The sequence below is a fragment of the Haemaphysalis longicornis genome, unplaced genomic scaffold (genome assembly GCF_048455015.1).
Source record: "Haemaphysalis longicornis isolate Haplotype H1 unplaced genomic scaffold, Haemaphysalis longicornis Haplotype H1 scaffold_4, whole genome shotgun sequence".
NCBI lineage: Eukaryota > Metazoa > Arthropoda > Arachnida > Ixodida > Ixodidae > Haemaphysalis > Haemaphysalis longicornis.
Genome location: NW_027526361.1, coordinates 72,071,920 through 72,085,484, shown reverse-complemented (window position 1 = coordinate 72,085,484; position 13,565 = coordinate 72,071,920). Strand labels below are relative to the sequence as shown.

Sequence of the window (13,565 nt, the reverse complement as noted above, 5' to 3'; positions counted from 1 at the left end):
CTCGACCCAGTGCTGCACTTGGGGCGTCGCCTCTCATGTGGTGCTTCCGTACAGGCCCTGTCCAAAGCCTCTATATGGAATGCGACAAATGGTGCCTGGAGTACCAGCGAACTTATGTTGATCTGTTCGTAAAATCTCATCAATCGACAACCCTTCTTTTAAACCTGTTTTTATGGATACATCCACATCACAGCTCTTTTTAAATTGCCCATCCGTTTCTCTTCCCTTCTCACAAAGAGAGAGGAGGCGGCTTTACTTAGTGTCTCCTTATGAAACATCTCCAAATCATCTTGCACTGATTTTATAGCGCCATGGCAGCTTCGCGCTATGTGGTGTGACTTGTCCTTCATCCAAATAAACAAAAAAGGTACCAAGAAATGGGATTCTGCAGCCCTTTCTGTTACTGCAGAGAAGTACCAGTGTACAGAATTTTGCAGCGACGCCTCTAGAACTGCCTCCGTCGTGTCATGTGCCGCACACGAAGTCAATTTTATAGTTTCTGAGACCATGAATGTAAACTGCAGGATTTTCACAGCAGAGGCATATGGAATTTTCCTTGCTGTGAATCACGTAGTCAAAAGTTCAATCTCAAAATCTATCAATTTCACAGATTCACTAAGTGTTGTGCGGACATTATCATCCAGAAAGGAGTCCAGAAATCACATCCTGGATCTTGTTCTTAGGACAATTATGTCAGCTTATGGCTCAAACCGTGAGGTGACAGTTTGTTGAGGCCAGAGCCATTCGGGGATCGTCGGAAACGGGACGACAGATGAAATGGACGGCGCTGCTGCCCTCACAAACACAGAGCACATAACAACAGTACCGTCCACCGACCTCAAGCCACACATAAAATAACAGCTACGTAAACATGGAAAACACATTGGAGTGGACAGACCGACAACAAACTCGCACAACAAATTCACACAACAGACTCACAAAAGTTACCTTGGCAAGGTTACGGCTAGGCCACACGCATGTAACACACTCCCGCCTGCTCACTGCCTCACCAAGACCCATGTGCAGCGGGTGTGGAGAGGACAACATGACGCGAATACTTCCCACAACGATACACACGACATATTCCACAACACCCTTCGCACATTTTAGGAGACGAGCCCATGTTTTCAATCAAACGCGTGTTTTTGAGTTCCTTACTGACGTAAATTTTTTAAAGCTCACTTCTTATCATGCATCATGACAACCTGGCCTTTTACACCAGTCATCTTGATTACCTTGTGTTTTATAAACTTCGTTTATTTTTACTGAAATGCTTTACTTCTACTGTCATGTCGCTCAAATAAAATAACTACCGTGTGGCGCTCTCCGCCTTGGTTGGCCTTGCGCCATTAAAATTCAAACGTCATCATCATCATCATAGACCGACGGGTGCATTTTTCTGTCTAATTTTGCACGTCCATACACCCCTCTCCAAATTCAAACTGCTTCGACCGTGCCGTAATGTGCAATCAGATAGACTTCGGCTTTAGAACGCGAGGGACCCGGGTACGATTCCCACCACGGGAAGTGATATAATTTCTCTTCATTCCACCGACGATCATCATCATCGTCAGAGAAAGTTGGCTTTCCTGCAGCGCGTTTCGGCTGGACTAGAGACGACATGAATGACAGGCTGAAAGCTTCGCTTTAAACAACTTCCAGCGCAAGGTACCTATTAAGCCACTGTCAACCGAGATAAAATGTTGGGGCAACATAACACAGGCCCCAAACGGTTATAATGAATAGGAAGGGTAGGAAAACAGACGCTGAAATCTGTGATGTCCCTTTTCATGAACTGCTGTCCAACTCGCATGTTTCACAAGTATTTTATGATGAGTTTTCACATGTATCTTTCGCGGTATGGGTATTTGAGGATGCACTGTGTGTCACAGTGTTAGTTCCTACATTCTGGCGGATTTTGGCGTGCATCCCAAATCTTACCAGACTTCTCTGAAGCTAACGCAGGCGAACTGGATATGGCAAAAACAAGTAGGATTGCATTATGACTAAAAAGCCGGAAATGACAGCCTCTTGCTCGCCGATAGTAAGTGCCGGACGTAACATGTAGACTACAGCTGAGCGCATGCGATTTGCTCTTCTCCTTTCGTGATTTAAATGCACTAGAATAAAGAATAGAGCTCTCAGAAGGCGGGAGTTTCAAATTAATAGACGGTTGCGCATCTGCAACACCGCTACTCTTCATGGCTTTGCTTAGAAGGGTGTGACTTGTAACAAAACTGCCGCATGGTTTTCCACATTTAGTTTCAGTGCTGTCCAGTGAAGTCATCGCAATTGCTGCACGATGACAGGCTGCATTTTCTCACAGGCCGTGGCGGTCACTTGACGTGCTAGCTTATACGCTGGGCAAGAAAGCCCCGTGGTGGGGCTTTGTAACGGGGTCATGGAGGAAGAGGGTTGCTCTCTCGTAGTCCTGAAGGTACCTATTTACGATGGATCTAGCCTGATTATGTAGCTGAGAGATCTAGGGTGCGTTTGTGGTGTCCATTCCTTACTCGTCTTCCGTCCATTTTCGCGCTGTGCAAGATGAACGTGTTCCGACTAGCCCAAATATCCGCCGTGAGTACATTTTAACTGCCCACAAGCGCTGTTGCAGTCCAATATATCTGCCTTCAGCCGCCCCACAAACACCATGTCAGCGCGTACGTTGAGCTGAACACCTCCCTTTACAGATCTTACAAACGACCTAGTTTTCTCTTCGTCACACTCGGCTTCCATTTCTCTTTCTTTATTCTATTCTTTTTGAGCGTCAGGAGGGTATGTCCTTGGACAGGCGAGAGCAATAAAACGAGCCACACGAATATGACAATGCGCTGAGGCATCTGCTAGGAAAGAACAAAATTTTCCCGAGCTTTAAAATGGATGAAGAAGGGTTGGATATTGCTCACGCTCAGATCCGAATATTATTGCTTCCCAGCAGGAAATACAGAATGAGCCCTTGCTTGTAAATGGTGGGGTGGAATAATTTTATGAATCCACGCAGTTATAAGTGAGCCATCGTAATTTTTTCCATAGCAGAAGACAAACTATGCGATCACCGAGCTTGTGTAGAATCAGGCACCAGAAAGCTCGGTTGGAGGGCATATATAACGTTCGTGCTACGCCCACAGGACGCGCATATTCTTCATTGTCGCTGAAAATAAACCGGAATCGATGTACCGTGGTGAGCGCGCATATAAGGCAGGAATATTCTGCTCCCCATTTTTATTCCCGTTACCATTCATACCCGAACCCGTTCACAGAGAGCTGCTTCTGGCTCCGGCTCGCTACCATCATTCCAGACGCTGGCGTTATGCGCCTCGTTATACGTGATGTCGAATCCGATTATGGCTGAGCTCGGCTTGTTTCGGCCGTTTTCTCCAGCGCCGCACACCCTTCCGCGTATGATGGGCCGCGAGCGGCACCCTGGGTGGAGCACGGGCGCTGGGCTCCGCAGCGAGCGTGAGGCAACAGCTGAGGCGGCCGTATACGGAGAAGAATCCCTGGCCGTAAACTCGCCGTCGGCGACATCACTCCCCGTCTGCAGGGTCGTCCGCCCCGAAAAACCCAAGCCTCTACCGACATCTGCATGCGAGCGCTCGCCTGGGCCTTCTCCGAGTTGAACCCCACTTGGGAAAAAAAGGGGGGATAGCTGGGCGCCCTTGGCCACCGTGCCGCCTGATTCGCCATCCGGCACGATCTGCGCTCCGGGGGCTGTAAAGAAATCCCTGATCTTCAGCAGGACGCCGCACCCTGCGCGCCGGCGCGATCCAAGTCCCAAATAATTCTCCCCTTCTCCCACCTTCTTCCTTTCTTCCCTCCTCTGCGAATCGTCTGCCAGAACGCGGCTTCAAGGCCTGTCTGCCTTATAAGCCTAGTTCGGGCCGCGCTGCCACATAATATTGTTGCAGAAAGGAACAACTGAAGAAGGAACAAAAAGCCAGATCTTCCTCCTGAGTTGGGTGCTGCGGCTCCCGAGGGTGCCGTGCGCGTCATAAATTTCGGATTTAAAGTTGCCGGCGTACGGGAAAGTGTAGGGACCGCGCGCTAGCCCGGACGAATAAGGGAAGGTAGAAGGAGCTGCAGGCAGCCGCCGTTGTGTGCAGGTTTATACAGCGCCAGATCCGCTGGGCGGTGCATCCCCGCGTATGCAGAGGAAACCTTGTGTGCGGGCCCTTTGTGCGCTGCCTTTGCGTTGTGACAGCAGCCAGAGCACAAAAGGCGCACCCTATACAAGTTGCCAAGGGGTTCGAGAGTGCGTGCGAATGGACGTCCTCGCGTCGTTGGCAGGGCGCTCGCTATTGAACGCGTGGTGGGTGCTGCGAGGCGATCAGGAAGTAACAATACAATCACAGGTATACATTTAGGACGCTGCTACTCCCTCTCAGCGAATGACCGTCTCTGTCCCGTGCGGCCGTGAACTGCAAAAAGCAGTGCCACCTGTGGGAGCGCATCCAAAGCTTAGTTGACCTATTTACGCTTTCCGGTCGATTTTGAGAAGATAAACGCGTCGAGCGCTGCGTAACTAAAAAAACGGGGCCATCACGATCCGCACAATGTCGTTGTCGAGGTTCTGTTAGGTATAAAAGCGCGTCTTTGTAACCATCCGAAACGTCGTTTTTTCGTGGAGTGCTATTTCCGGAGATAACGTATTTACGGTCCCGCTTGCCAGTTTACGGCATCAACAATTTTCGTTCATTGCTCCTAAAGCAAATCGCACAATGTGCCCCCAGATCGGACCGAACCCGTGCGAACATTGAATATTCACAGTGAATACCGGATATAATTTAATCGCCCATGGCTCACGAAGCACCTGGAAAGAAACATCGTCGTATCACACCGTTGTTAGGGTCCGTAGCTGACCTTCAACGTAGCATCCTCCTTTTTGGAGCACTAAGTATGTGGTGTAGCGTTCCCTCCGGGTAATGGGCCGGGTATTTAGGGGTACCCGGTTGCATCTACACTTACTTGGCTCTTTACTAGGGCGGAAGGTAACAAAACAGCCGCCTTCATACTAAACAGAACCAAGAGTGAGGGCATGTTTAAAAAAAAAACGTTTGGAATGAACATATTGCTGAAACATGAAAGGGTATTCGAGAACACACCCCAAAGTTCCCACAAGTATAGTTTTGTTTTCTTTAATTGCTAATTTCTTCTCTATCTTGCTAGAGCGAAAGAAATCGTTGATTTCCTTGAGAGCCATGTATCTTGGGTACACAGTATATTTAAATTGAACCGTGGCTTTCGATGTTCTTTATATTTTTTTTATACTTGCAAGATCCCGCGCGAAAAAGAGCAGGATAACCAAAAATCGGCGAACAACACAAGATGGCCCAGTTGTCCTCGTCTTTATTCACGCTGAAGTTTGCACGATGGAAACGCACCAACTTGCGCAATATTCGGTCTTCTCAACTGTATATCCATTTTTTTCGAGTGTATAGGGAACAAGCCTATTACCTTAATGGTGACATGAAAATCCCTGGTTGCGTCATACACATATCTGTTACTTGCACAACTCAACCTTTCGCATACGTTACTACCAGCTCACAAAAGCCAGCCGAATCTGATTGCGGCGCACCAAGTGCTGTTTTCACATACCGAAGAACTTCTAGAGCCTTGCGCGTAGCCTTAACTCAAAATGAAGATTCTTATATGTGCGAATTGGAAGGGTTGAAAATGGTGTTATCCTGTCTCACGCCCTACGTGAGAGGGGCCCTCTCAATCTTCTTATGAAGGATTGTCGGGTCCGTACTTTCTTTGCGCATGTGCTCCGAAACGACCTGTGTAAGTACATATAACTCCCAGGTCTCGCAACGCCTCCATTACTGTGCTGGTTTCCATTTAATGAAAGCATTCTTTTTTACCATTCCTCAAGGTCATGCACAAAGATTGGTTCTGTTCCATAATTTGATTGATTGATTGATTGATTGATTGATTGATTGATTGATTGATTGATTGATTGATTGATTGATTGATTGATTGATTGATTGATAGATTGATTGATTGATTGATTGATTGATTGATTGATTGATTGATTGATTGATTGATTGATTGATTGATTGATTGATTGATTGATTGATTGATTGATTGATTGATTTATTTGAGGTGTAACGCGCCAAAAGCTACAGCCGGGCTATGAGGCACGCCGTAGTGGAGGGCTCCGGATTAATTTCAACCGCCTGGGGATCTTTAACGCGCGCCGAAATCTCGAACACACTGGCGTTTTCGCTTGCCGCCTCCATCTGAAAAGCTGTCACCGTTGCCGGTACCAAACCCGCGTCCTTGGGCTCAGCAGCACAACGCCTTTGCCCCCGAGCCACCACGGCGGGTGACCCAACGTATAGCAACCTTTCCTAAATCCTCCTGCCTTCCTGGTTTATGTCAATCTACGGTGTCCCTTACCCGGTTAAAAATTACTTTTCCAAAAAACTTGTATTCAACAAAAAGTAGGCTGATGGTCTTCTTTTCAATTTTTTTATTGTTCCCTTAAAGGCCTGGAGGCATTCCATAAAGGAAGATGGGTGGATTCAGGAAACAATGTTTCTCGGAGTCACCATTTTCGGGGAATTACAACTCGGTTACTATTTTTAAGAATAATAGTACCTCAAAGTCACGGGCATCCTGGAAATAATTTTGTACGTTTTCCTTGTATATTGGTCTTTATGTATTGGGACATCAATAGCTATTCCGCCTGTCTCCATAAACTTTTCCTATGTCCTTCTGCTGTCCCACGTCGTGCTTAACTACACTATGAATTTTGTCTGTTGAGAGGATTCTCCCCTGGCCTCACGTTGGTAGAGAAATAATATGCATAGAACCTTTCCGTCAGTGTCTCCATAGATTCATTCCAAATTGTCCGCTTTTTCGTATCCAACTTCATAGATTCTATCTCTCTCCTGAACTTCGTCCTATCTATGTGGTTTCCTAGATTGGGGCCATATCATCACGAATTCCACAAATTTCACTAGTCTTGCTTATGTTAACCAGTTGTTATAATTCTGTTCATTCTTTTGGCTTCGTCATGTTTGTCACTTCATCAAGTAGGCCAATTTTTTTCTGGTGTATTGAGCAAATTTACAAGTCTCCTGGTAGATAATCTTCGTACAGCTACTGCTTGTACTCAGATTTTCGTAGCTATGTTGCCACTGACTACATCTATATAGCTATCCTGACCAGTGTCGATTTGGACCGCGAGTCCGTTCTGAGTTGTTACTTTAAACGTAGGCATCTTGTGTGTCGTTGACCCAAAATTTAATATCTATTCATTGGCTAGCTTTGTACTACCCATTTGCTAATCTAGCTGAATTCTGGTTGTTTTTCTGCATCTCGCACAGTACCTCCAATTTTCTGCAGAACACTCTGCATATGCACGCGATGGCTGAATCTGCTCTCAAGGGTAAGGAAACTAAAAGGCGCGTACATTGAGACGATCGAGTCAAAACAATAGTCCAGATGAAGAGCGTGCAGAATAAAAGAGTAAAACACGGTTCAAAGGCTCCATGTTAAGCCCGAGCATGATACGGGAGAGGAAAATGGAGCAAGCTATAGGAAGGACAAGTGCATGACGAATTATTACAGAAGGTGTTAATAATTGCATTCCTTTCTGTTCTTCCAACTGCTATTGTCAGCTTCATGATTTGAACCCCCCGTGCAAAGCCGTAATGACTAAAAGCCCGCCTCGACACCTGAGGCCAATCGCTCTGTCCAAAAGGGGGAGAGGGTAAAAATAAAGGTATAGAAGCAATCAGGGCGTATTAAGCTGAGTTTCAGATAAAGTTTCAAGTGCACTGTAAAATCACCATTAAGAATAACACGCAAAGAATGTCTAAAGTGCCGCAATGGTCCACACATTGCTTCGATATAAGGGTCGCTTGAATGAAGGTCTTTTTGTAGATGAAAATTTTTCAAGGTGCGCATATAAACAATTATAACGACAAGGGACTCCCTCAGCGATTAAGGCATGTGCGTGGGACGCCGTGTGTATACAATGCTTGCTGTCCTCGTGCATGTGTCTCTATAACATGTACCTCTATACATATACAGTAGAACCCCGCTGTTACGTTCCTCACTGTTGCGTTTTCCTGGCTGTTACATTGTGTGCCATCGGTCCCGGCATAGCTCCCATAGGACATAATGTATTGCGAACCCCGCTGTAACGTCGCAACTGTGGGGCTGTTCCCGTATAAAGCGTCGCAACCTGACACTCTGAAGCGGCTTGGGCACCACCATTTCGGCGTTTGGTGAGTCTTGGCCAGGCTGTTACTGAACTGGCTACAAGAAGCCGCAAGCGAGTTGGAGAGGCTGTCACTAGATGGCCATCCGTCGATAGTGCTATCGCAATCATCACTGAGCTTACAACAGACGTTTCCTCTCGGAACGCCGGAAGAGCGTGATGTTAGCGCCGCCGCACTGTTGTAATGGTGCCGTGCAGCGTTTTTAGATTAGGTCAGTTGGCAAAAGCGCGGTATTTCAGTACCGCGGCGCCGGTGCTGCCGCCGACCAGGCGGTGGCGTTGCGGTAGCGTTGAGATCGGTCTAGGCGTGTCGTCTGCTGTTCTTTGTTTGCTACTCTCGGTGCTTTCTACACCACCCATACCATCACTTCATCACTTGCGCCAGTCCTTCTACGCCGCCCTTCTACTCACTGCGCTTTCTCACCACCCATACAGATAGATGGTCGGAACGGCGAGCGAGTGGTACGGTGATTTCACAACGTCCGATTTTGTTGCCGACTTTCACGAGTAGGGTGATGGCGAGCGAGTAGTACGGTGATTTTACGACGATTAACATGACTTGACGCCCGTCCTAAGTGCTCTTGGCAATACTAAATGTGCACATAAAAATGCGAAAAAAGACCGCTACATTTGACAGAACGGGCATAAATCAAGTTGGCAACAATGAAGCTCTAGATAAAGGGGGTTGAAGGACACCGGATAGACGCCGGCCCATTTTCGTGGCTTTCCTCACTCTTACATTTTCCTGGGTGTTACGTTTTCTTTCCACTGTCCGGTGAAAAAACATATTAACGGGGTTCCACTGTATATATTTCTAGAACTTTTATAACGTTCCCGATATTTTCAAGACGAATCCTAGACCTCGAAGGCTCGAGCGAGATATTTCGCCCAAAAAATGAATAAATCCTTTTCTTTATGCGATATATTTCACTGGTGTTATAAACTGGTCAAAACTACGAGCATTTTTGTTCAACGTCTCCAACTTTTGTGCCATGCAGAAATACACGTGTCTATGAAAGCTACTTGCATTTGTGTTTTAGGTTAGGTCGGCACGGGCCTTTAGCGGGCGCTACACGGTCTCCGTATTACGTCCGTGCCCGAGTCCAAGGAGGCCCTCCACTACGAAGCCGGGGCAGCGGCGCGTCTCAGAGGTTGTATTTTGGGACCCGTTGCAACCCCATAGAAACAGGGCCGCCGTTGGCGCCAGCACCCAGCCAGTGCAGCACGTCGACCGTCGTGTGCTGAAGGAATTTCTCTCTATTTATTGCGTACGTGTCTGGTGTGTATCGCGGAGGATGGCTGTGAGGCGCCAGCGGCACGGAAAAGAGGAACTCAGCGCTTCCCGACTGGGATTTATCCGCGCGCCGCGTACACCTTGTTCTTTACGATGTGTCCCTCGTGTCATCAGTCGAAGTGGAGAAGAGCGGGCTCTTTTCTTTGCCCTGTCATCGAGCACATTGCAGTCAAACAAATGTGACGTCGGATACCGTCACAGGCGGCGTAAAAATTTGCTCGTTTTCTTTTCTCCGTTGTATGTACCATAAAAAGGAAGAAATGAAAGGTCCAGCTGGCGAGGGATACGAAAAAAAATTAGTAAAGGTTGAGACACGTCCCATGGTGGCACGGCGTTACCGTGCCGGAGTCAGAGGCGAAACTTAAAATCTTTATCCACGTTCTATGTGAAAGACTATACACCCTGGGCTAAGCGGTAAAGAAAAAAGTATGCAATTTTGTCAGAAATATTATTTTCGAAAAGATGTTCAGGAGAGAATTTATTCAAAATTCAAGCGATTCTTCGGGCACCATCGGTTACACCATCTCCTGTGCGAACATCGTAAATTTGATTTGCCCACGTCCCATAAAAAGTGACCAAATGCACATTGCGCTTAGTTCAAATACTCATTTTTCCGTACAGTATGCGAACATACGACGCTCCAAACGCGCTGAACAAAAATTTTAGCCATGGTAAAAATGCTTTTTTGTTCTAAGAACAGACACTTCGACTTTACCTACAACGTTTATGGATCGCATACTATATTTACGTTATCAGCAGTACTTAATGAATGCGCGCACAAGCGCTGAACTGAATAGAACAATGGAGAGGCCCTCAATATCCCCACCCCTTCCCTTAATCCTTTTGTGGCGTATATCGTGTACAGACTGCTGGGCCAACCGCACAACCGTCTGGAATAGGTGACAACAGCCCGGGGTTAGTTTACCATTCCATCCACATTGCTTCCTACTCCGTCTTGTTATTTCACCGCGCGGTGAAACTGGTTTTTGCCTGCATGCCTCCCTCCCCTCAAATCCTTTCTGCGACGTTATTTCTCCCCTGGCTTCACACACACTGCCGATGGTTTCTCTCAGCCTTCCGTCCACGAGTCCAAGCTCCCTATCCGTGCTATACTTTTATACATACGTAGCTCATTCCTTGGGTGTCGCAAAGCTTTTGAAGCGCGATCTTTCTTGTTACTTTTGTTGATTCTCCCCTTCCCTTCTCCTGCTGCTTTCTCCTGGTAGGGCCATTTCATTTCCTGGGCCCCGGCGGCGCGCTGGTCATTTGAACCTCGCCGAAGGAGTCCGCTGCGACACACCACCAAACGAGCCTTGGCCGAGCAGCGACGCCCTGTTTGCTTCGTTTACTTTGCTCGCGTCGCTGCTTCTGATTCTGGTCCCACCGCAGCCTCGGCCCCCGTGCTTCCCGGGCTGCCTTCCCCAGGCTTTGTTCTTGGGCCCTGCCAATTTTCTCGTCTTCCAAGTCGGCTCACATTTACGATGGACAATCCAATGGGAGTTCGCCGGCCCCTTTCGCCTTCAGTTCCGACGGCTCGCGGGCCCCGGCAACGCTGCCCTTCACCGGCGTCATGACCCGAGCGGCTGGCGCTGCTCACATATATCGTATACTCCTGCGCGGCGGCGAGTTGGCGCAGCCGTATAGCGCGCCGTCTCTTACTCCCTCCTCTCTGTCACTTTGCCACCTCTCCTCAACGTGCTTCTTCCATTTCTTCCTTTCTTCTTCTTGGTCTTCACTTTGGCGTTCTTCATGCCCGAGGTGTTTCAGCTTTGCGAACGTGCGCGCGTGCGTTTGTGATGGGACAAATGTACACCCGCTGTATATTGCCGGCTGTGCAAAGACATTCGTCGCCTGGCCAGTATCGCTTTATTGAAGCCTTTTTCTTTTCTTCACCCGCGGCTCCTTCTTTACAGGCTTCGGCCCCTTTCGCTTCGCAGTCTTGTTACAGGCGCACGCTGTCTTGATAAAAGGCAGCTGTCCGGCAGGCATTGAATTTGAAGTGGCCATCTGTTTTCAAAGCGAGGAAAGGGTTTTGACGCTTGAACAGACGAAAAGCTACGAGTCCTATTTAAAGTTTATGCACTCGGTTGTTTCCATGACAACAGTGCGGTTATTCATTCCTTGAAGTTTTCCGTACCAAATATTCAAAACTCCGGACGGTGTCACTGCCTGGTGAAAAAAAAATGTTTCCATCTCACTCGATAGGGAATAGAGTGGAACACTGAACACGAACTTCGCCTGATTAAAGCTGGAAGAATTATCTGGCCCTTTCGAAGTGACGCTATAGGTGCCTGTCCGTATACGTGAACGTTGTCTGTTGAGCGCAGTGGAATCTAGACGCCATGACGCCTTTCGCTCCGCTCTTCTGTGGACAGCCGGATGTATTACCGCTATGTCATGAGGACTGGGATGACCAACCGTGGTCTCACGTGGCCAGCAATAGCATGATTCCGCTCGAATTTGCTTCCTACTGAACCCGGAACAGCAAAAGTACAGGCCGTCGCTAGATAAATGTGGAAGGACGTCCGGTGTGAAAAATAAACCGCTCCAGGCCAGTGCCTACTCATGGAACATATTTAACCAGGAACGCATACGCAAGATTGATTGATTGATTGATCGATCGATTGATTGATTGATTGATTGATTGATTGATTGATTGATTGATATATTGACTGATTGATTGATTGATTGATTGATTGATTGATTGATTGATTGATTGATTGATTGATTGATTGATTGATTGATTGATTGATTGATTGATTGATTGATTGATTGATTGATTGATTGATTGATTGATTGCATTCCCTTCGCATCGGGGTGATGATGAGAGTGTGGTAAGTTAATGTATGTGTGCCGTAGCGCTTTGATTGTAGCGCTGCCAGATTAGCTGCAAGCTTCTAAGTAATTTTCGCTTCGCATTAAAAAGTGGTCTCACAGGCGCAACGTACCTCTTCATGGGCTACAAAACTTTACAAGGCGTACACTTCATTTACGGATCAAAGCAGGTGTAAATGAACCTTCCTAAAGGCCGATGTCTCAGACCCCAACAATACGAACTCGACGTGTTTTCCAAAGAACCCAGAGCCTCCCTGCTTTTTACAGGAACCGCCGTAACAGATGGCAGCTGACCTACGCCATATTCTTCTGCTAGACAGATCTGGCTATTCACCTGGTGTCAAGAAGACAAAATTACTCCGGTACACATGGCATGATCCATTCTAAGCTACTCCGCCCAAACACATGCATATATCCTGTGCAGAACAAGCAAAAAAAAATGGAGGAAGTATCCGTACTGCTGCATGACTGTATGCTAACTTTCTCGCCTGCTAACTTGATCTGTAAGACAGTGCATTTTCGCATTTTGGGCACTGGACGAGTTGCTCAGAGCAAGCCAACTGCCCTGTTTTCTTTTTTTTTTTTTTTTTCTGACTGTGCCTCTCTATCTGCTCCACCCCCACAACAGTTATTTCATTCGAAATCGCATATTGATTCCCGCTTTCCCCATTAAAATTCAGATTTTAAGATTAAATAAAAGAAACAGGAAGAAGAACAGTTCACAATGGTGCTGCTTATGATCACCTAGGTCATAGTACTGGGCCTGGAGCATATGTGAGTAGATATATGCACGGAGCCAAATATTTACATAAACCGACGTCAGTATTTGCGTTACGTTGCACTGATCGCCATGAGAAATTAGGGAGGAAGGAAGGAAGGAAGGACGGAACAATTTTTATTAATAAGAAATGGCCCGACGCTACCATTGGGAAAGTGGAGGGGAGGGTGGACGATAATAATGAACCGCCATGGAGACTGTGCAGACGAAGGTCCAGACTGCGATCAAAGTATCCTTTACTCCGTAAGTGGAGCTAATCCACTCTTTATGAGACTGAACCCAAGCCGAGCAGTGGAGGGCCTGTCCCTTTACGTCCGAGCTGTCCAGCTGCCTTTCAAAGCGCATCCTCAGCTTTCTGTTTTTTATTGTATGCTCTAAAGAAAAAAAACGCAATAAAGATATGTAATCTGCACACCGTGGCGAAAGTG

At 47.2% G+C, this 13,565-nt stretch overlaps 1 protein-coding gene across 3 annotated transcripts in view; it reads left to right on the top strand.

Annotated features, from left to right (window-relative positions):
• LOC144178910 (uncharacterized) overlaps positions 1-13,565 on the top strand; it is a 459,264-nt gene that overhangs the window by 373,683 nt on the left and 72,016 nt on the right. The window lies entirely within an intron of this gene.